Source organism: Bison bison, unplaced genomic scaffold, assembly GCF_000754665.1.
Source record: "Bison bison bison isolate TAMUID 2011002044 unplaced genomic scaffold, Bison_UMD1.0 scf7180017864200, whole genome shotgun sequence".
In the NCBI taxonomy this organism is placed as follows: Eukaryota; Metazoa; Chordata; class Mammalia; order Artiodactyla; family Bovidae; genus Bison; species Bison bison.
The window spans coordinates 6055477-6063477 of NW_011494772.1; positions in this window are offsets into that span (position 1 = coordinate 6055477).

Here is an 8001-nt window from a genome sequence, read left to right on the forward strand (position 1 = left end):
TTTCAGCTACCCAGAGGGTTTGTTTAGACTATCCTCTTTTGTGTTTGCTTCACCCAATTTGCAACTTTTACGTCTATCCTTCTGTTTATACATATTTACATCCAAATGGCAATCCACTCCAGTACTATTGCCTGGAAATTCCCGTGGACAAAGGAGCCTAGTAGGCTACAGTCCATGGAGTCGCAAAGAGTCGGACACGACTGACTGAGCGACTTCACTTCACTTCACTTCACAGCCTATTTTCACCTTCGATAGAAATTATAGAAATAAAAGTTTAGCTTAAATTCTAATTTTCAGTAGCAAAGTTTTTTAAAAAACGACACAATTTAAAGTCTCCTTTATGTTACATATATTGACCATCTGCAATGTAAACTTCACTGTAAAGTTATGTTCATTGAACTGGAGCTGTTTAAGTCTTTTAGCCCTTTTTCCTGGTGGAAGCAATTGAATGCAGAATAATTAGGTCCTTTAACCCTAATGAGGGTGATGCCAGCAGTGTATTTAGAATTTCTGGTTAGTTTATCATGAATGCAAACTTATGATCACTTATGCTATGCTCTGAACTAATCAGATGAGACATCCACTTTCCCTTGAGGAGTTCATATATTGTGATTAAATAGAAAAGCATGCACCTGAGGGAAAACTTGCTGGCCTACTAACCTATATTTGAGATTCATGTTCATTGATGAGCTTAAAAAATCCCTTCGTAGCCAACAATAATCAGCATTTTTTTCCCCAATCATTCTAACAAGTCAGCTTACAGATACCTATTTTGAGCTGCCAAGCCACTTGCTGTCTATTCCACTCTTCACAGGCCACAGCTAGCTATTCAATGATCTATGATGCTCTTTCCCAGTCCTGCCCCCCTAACCCCTTCTCTCAGAATGGTGGCCCCTGTTAATACAACAAAAATGGAAATTGTCAGCGTGGGCAGGTTGCCATATGGAGGTTGACAGCTGCTCAATCAGATTAAGACAAATGCACGCAGCAATGTGAGTGCAAAAACAAAACAAAACAAAACAAACCTCATTTTGAAAAAAAAAAAAATTTGTTTTCCTATTATTATTTTTCCTAGGATTTTAAGAAAGAGAATATCAATTTTAAAGATTGCTCTATAAAGCAGATAAGATTGAATCAGTGTTGATATAAAGCAAATTTTACAGGTAAACTAAACTTCTTGAAAATTTTCTGTTTTGAACTTCGATCCTCTTTGCTTCTGGCCATAGCGTTTAACTTAAGAAGCCTCATTCTCCCTTTCCACCTCATCCAATTCATACATATACTTCTGCTGGGTATGTTACAAAGTAATAAAGGCTCCTAATTCTGGAAAAGAAAATAATGTTGAAAAATTGTAAAAATACGTTTTAAAAGGTTGCATAATATTCCAAGAGAAAAGTAACAGAATTTTAGAAGCCACACAACCATCAAAAGCCAAGCTCATGAATAAATAAATATTTACAATATGTACATATGCATATCAAGGTAAAGCTACTTCATAGGAACTCAGACTGTGTGGAAAATATTTATGCAATGCATAGACAGTGACAAAAAAGAACACTGAAAAAGGAGGTAATTTTAAAGCAAAGAACAGTAGACATGTTTAAAGTTATTGAATAATTTGCCTGACCTTCCTAAAATATACAAGACTCTTCTAACAATAAATAAGATACGTTGGCTATGATTGCCTATTCCTGAACTTGACTGAGTCATATCATCACTGTGCAGCAGGTCTAACACATTTTAGCCAAGCTAGAGTACATTAGAAAGAGTAGTCACATGCTCAGATGAAATATCTCAGACCGGATTTACAAATGAAATCTAGTGCCTTAAAGCTGTGTGCAATGTATAAATGCCTAGGAAAGCTTGCACTTTGAAATAAACCTTTGTGACTAAGTTAACAATTTTTCTAAAATCTTGCAGCTGTCTAACTTTCTCACTGGGTAGCTAAGCCTCCCAAGTCTATTGCTGAAGTTTATCATAGGAAATGATACTCTCACAGGGTAGAAATGCCTACTGTCTTTGAAAAATTTATATAGGAAGTACAAGTTTAACACTCCTGGCATCACCTAGAGTTGATAACAGCATACATCTCTAGATCCCAAGCCACCAAAAAGCTGCCATGGAGGCTAACATAAGAGCTTGTAGTCTGCAAGAAAAAAAAAAAAAAAAAATCCATTGATAACATCAGGACATACAGTAATGTGGTGATAAACTTTACAAGGCCCAAAGGATAACTTGCAGCTCCCTCTCCCTGGGGCTGCAGCTGCACCAACCATCAAAGCTAAGTGCCCGTTGGAACTTTTCCTTCAAAGGTAAAGTAGGTAGAATATTTGTAATACTTTTTATGGAACAAAAGGAGAAACAGAAAGATCAAACTGAAGGCACTTGTGTATTTAGAAAATCCTGCTGAGATGCTGTGATCAATTATTAAAACTTCTTGTTAATGTTCATGCTTCTCTTTAACCTTATATTGGACTGTTGACAGCCAAGCAAAAGTGGGCAGACCCAGAAAACCTTTCTAGAACTGAGAGAAAAATATCAGGTGAAAAGGAAGCTCCTGCCAAACAAAATCCTTGGCTAACTCTCATCAAGATTTCTGTCCCCTCACCCCCCAAAAAAAACATTCTCAGACTATCCAGAACATCTCTCCTGGGATATTTCTGCAGCATCATTTAGGCTTAGAGCATTCACAGAACAGGTACCCTGATCACTGTGTTTAGTATAAACAAATGGTATTCAGGCAAAGCAGAATCAACTGAACTTCATAGGGGAGAAGAAAAAAAAAAAGCAGGTCCAAATTCTCAAAAATGCTCTCTTATCTCATAATGATTTTTCAACAGCAGAAGAAAATGGATTACAACACTCCAAAGTATTGAAAGGCTTGTTCTCATACAGCTGGTTTTTTTCAATAAAGTTAATGCAATTTATCTTTATTAATACATCAACACTGATGGAGTCAGCCAGAAAATTAGTCCTGGTGGCAATGTATTTCATAACATCCCTCGGATCATCTCACAAAATCTAACAATTCAGGGATCTAACACAGAACCTGTTTCTTTTCTAATATAATGCAGCTTCCTAAGGATAACACATATAGCCTTGCACCAGAGCAGCATGCATTTGTCTCTATATCTTTCCTGCTGGAAATGATCTTCGTCATGCTTTGCAAGCCCACAAAACCAAAAATTGCACAAAACATATTTATAACAATAACAGAGGAAAAAAAGAAAAAGAAAAACTCTTCTTCCTAGCCACCTATAAAACACATCCTCTTCCTGGAAATAAAAAATCTGGTTCCAAACAGAAACAGTTCCTGTACCTTTAGCTCTCCTCAAGTTCCCATTGACTAGCCTCACTAACTCCATTTAGATCTTTAACACCAAACTTTCATCACTTACCCCCTTTCCAAGGCTTTCCTTTCCAGGGGGTCCGAGTCAGCTTGCTCAGAGTGGATCCAGAGAAAAAGAGCATCAAAATGAAGAGAAGTTCAAGCCGAGTAATCTTCCCCACTTTCTCGGATGATAACATTTCCACAAGTTAATGTCACAAAATTTCTCACATCCTCTTCCCTCCCAGTTATTAAAATCCCATTAATCATTGAAAAACCCAAGGTAGGTGTTGTTTTGCCATCTTTCTAACAGCTGAAGTAGCAGCTCCCTGATGTAGCCCTGAGCCAAAGCTACATTTCTCACGATCCGGCTCGTTCAGCCCGCAGTCAGCACTCACTGCTGCTGCCCTAGGAGCTAGAAAATAATTTCTGATCTCCACTTTGCTTTCCGTGGGAATATATTCCTCTGCGTTCTGAGTGAGCCTGATTGAAAATGATAAAAACAGTGATGTCTGTGTCCAGCAGAAAAGAGAGAAGATGTCAGGATTGTGTGAAAAAGATGAGAAGCAGTTGTACTGACAGCTTTCAGGCTGCTGTGTGATCCTAATAGCTGTGCAACCAACCAAATTGCTCTTTTAAGAGTAATAAGGCTTCCGTGAAAGCCGGTGTCACTGCCACTTGGGTGGGTAGTGCTAGGCTTGAAAATCACCCAGGAACCACCACAGATAATGACTGCTTCAGTCCCGCTTCAGAATATTAAGGGCTGAGCAAAATATAGTATGCACAGAGGGTAGATAATCTATTGTGTGGATAATAGAGGAGGATTCGAGCAACGTTGTAGGGAAAGACGCTGAACTTAAAATCCATTTAATTTTTCCTTCACTTCACCTCCTGACATTAAACGGGGATCGCATCTGCACTAATTATTCATAAAATGGTCTAAAATATTTATTGGAAGATCATCAATCAGTGTAGGATTTTTATCCTGACAATAAAGCAGGCAGGGCAAGTTCTCAATAGTTTCAGTTCTCTACTGAATTCATGCCAGTTTATTTGGGCATTTCTGTGTCACCCACATGAACCCACATTGAATCCTGTTAAGCAAACTTTTGGAAATAGCAACAGAGACGCTATCTGTACTGGGCTAATCACACTTTCGGGGGAACATATTTTTTATATTTGTTTGTGTACATCACCATGGAAATATAAAAAGCTCTCTAAGTGTCTTGGTCTTTTGTAATATACTTATGAAAACACTACTGCTCACAAGGTGTGGTTATAATTAGCGTCTGAGCACATGACCATGCCCTCAGCGATGAGAAGGTGGGTGAAGGCAAATCAAATAAAAGTAATTTGGTCTGTACTGCCTGAAGTGAATTAGCATGATCGAAACATTCTGGCCAGTATTTGAAATCTGTCTTAGTATTATCTGTCTGGTCACTTATTCCTTTAATCAGTGAGCCACAATGCATGAATTATGCATTTATGTACTTTAATCAATTGGTATATAATGATATAACTGCCAATTTTATGATGTTATCACTTTCAAACTGGATAATAAATTGCCATTTTCAAATCATGTTATTGGAAGAGGTACTTTCAGAAGAATAATTTATCTTGATAAGATTAGTTATATTAAATTTGAAAATACAGTTATTGAAATTTGCTTTTATATAAAGGAAGCAGCACTTGTCAAAGATGCTGTATGGGATACACAAAACAAGCTCTCAGGTTAATCCTTAGTTTAAAAATAATAATCAATTTGTATTCAACTTTTAATTAATTTGAAAACTCCTGAGGGAAGTGAGGAAAGTTCATATCATGCTTATTTTATAAATAGTGAATTTAAAATTTGTGTCTCTGTATACTTTAAAATGGTAACTTTAAATTTAAGTTGAAAATCTATTTTCTCTTTACCAGTCATTCTTCTTTTTTAAACCTGTTCCTCATTTCTCACAAGCATGTAAACAGATGTTGGTAAAATGAATCGGCCAACTCCCCCACCATCACTTTCTGCGAGGATTCTAGACACGAACTTATTTACTGTTGACTGGCTCTATTCCTCTTGGAAGAAAGAATGTAAGTTTTCATAATTAGTAAGTTCTGTATTTTTCAATAACCTGGGCCTTAGGTTAAACAGGAAAATGAGACATGGGTTTAGACACAGCAAAGGTTGTTGGTAGAGATACATGGTACTTCAGAAAGGTCTGACAAGAATGAAGTTAATAGGAAAAGTATTCTTTCTTTCATATGTGATATAGTTGAATAGGTTGACTTGAGGACAATGTCAAGTTTGGATTTGCAAGAGTTTCTTCTCTTTTGGTGACCCTGTGACAACACCAGCTCTGGTGGAGAAATTAAACTGGGGTTGGAGGAAGCAAATCACTATTGTTCATGGAAGGAAAGCCATTTACCAGTAGAACTCATCTGACTGATGTGTGAACTACTACTCAAACTTTCTAGACACTATACAGAATTAGAGGAAATTTCAAATGAATGGGTATACCAAAGAGAATGAATAAGGTTGCAGTAAGAAGAAAAAGAGAATTTTAGTGGAGGGGCCTGTTCACATGAGACAAATTTCTAAACAGATACATCTGTCAAAATGTCTTAATTTAATACAAGTACTAAATTAGCTAACTTGTTACAAAAACTAAGTACTTTACATGAATTAACTCATTTAATCCTTACAAAAACCCACTGAAGTAGGAATGATAATCTCCATTTAGTACATTAAGAAACTGAGGCAAAGAGAGATGAAGTCACTCATCCAAGGTCAAAGGGCTGTTTGAACTCAAATAGCTCAGCCCTGAGTCTTTGGAAACCATTGTGCTATTCTCTCTGCTAAACTGTACTCTCTGAACTCTTAACCTTTCTGAACTGGCTGGCTCTGAAGTTACATCCTTATATAAAAGAAGAGCAAATAATGATGGTCCACTCAATATGTGAAGAACTAATTATGTGCTTTAAATGTCTTAGTTATTTTATCTTCACAACAACCTTGTGAAATGAACCCATTATTCATACTCTACAGATGATTATCTGTTCAATATCACATAATGAGTTAAAGATAGACCCAGAATTGAATATTGTGTGGTTTCAGATGGCTCAGGTGGTAAAGAATCTGTCTTCCAATGCAGGAGTCATAGGAGACGTGGGTTTGATCACGAGGTTGGGAAGATCCCCTGGAGTAGGAAATGGTGACCCACTCAAACAGTCTTGCCTGGAAAATCCCATGGACAGAGGAGCCTGGCAGGCGATAGTCCAGGGGGTCACAAAGAGTCGGACACGACTGGGCACACAGGCATTCTGAGTTTACCATTCAGCTTCTGTTTCCAGAGTCTGGTCCATGGGTCTGGGGAAACCAGATGGGACTCAAGGGGGGCTGGGAAATGAGAGAACTGAAGGGACTGTTAGGACATCTGTGACAATGAAGATTCTATTGATTGTTAACTTCAGAGAGGTATGCTGCTGCTGCTGCTGCTGCGTCGCTTCAGTCGTGTCCGACTCTGTGCGACCCCATAGACGATAGCCCACCAGGCTCCGCATTCCCTGGGATTCTCCAGGCAAGAACACTGGAGTGGGTTGTCATTTCCTTCTCCAGTGCATAAAAGTGAAAAGTGAAAGTGAAGTCTCTCACTCATGTCTGACTCAGTGGCCCCATGGACTACAGCTAACCAGGCTCCTCCATCCATGGAATTTTCCAGGCAAGAGTTCTGGGGTGGGGTGCCATTGCCTTCTCTGTCAGGGAGGTATAGGACTGAGAAACATCCACAGAAGGTCCCCTGAGGGAGGCAATAAAAATAAACTTCCTCACCACTTGCATATTATCTAAGGAAAATACAAAGAAAGAGAAAACCCAAGGAAAACCGAACTCAGGGATAGTTACAATGAAAGTGAAAGTGAAGTCTCTCAGTCGTGTCTGATTCTTTGTGACCCCTTGGACTATAGTCCACCAGGCTCCTCTGTCCACGGGATTCTCCAGGCACGAATACTGGAGTGGGTTGCCATTTCCTTCTCCAGGGAATCTTCCCGACTCAGGGATTGAACCCAGGTCTCCCCCATTGCAGGCGGACACTTTAACCTCTGAGCCACCTACCTGCGGTGCAGGAGACCTGGGTTCAATCCCTCGGGTGGAAAGATTCCCTGGAGAAGGAATTCCACTCCAGTATTCTTGCCTGGAGAATCCCATGGACAGAGGAGCCTGGTGTGTTACAGTTCATGGGTTGCAAAGAGTTGGGCACAACTGAGCAACTAACATTGCTGTCTTAGTTTCAGGTATGCAGAAGAGGAATCAGTTATACATTGTTAGATCGGATCAGATCAGTTGCTCAGTCCTATCTGACTCTGTGACCCCATGAATCACAGCACGCCAGGCCTTCCTGTCCATCACCAACTCCCAGAGTTCAGAGATTCACCTCCATCAAGTCAGTGATGCCATCCAGCCATCTCATCCTGTCATCCCCTTCTCCTCTTGCCCCCAATGCCTCCCAGCATCAGAGTCAACTCTTTGCATGAGGTGGCCAAAGTACTGAAGTTTCAGCTTTAGTATCATTCCTTCCAAAGAAATCCCAGGGCTGATCTCCTTCAGAATGGACTGGTTGGATCACCTTGCAGTCCAAGGAACTCTCAAGAGTCTTCTTCAACACCACAGTTCAAAAGCATCAATTCTT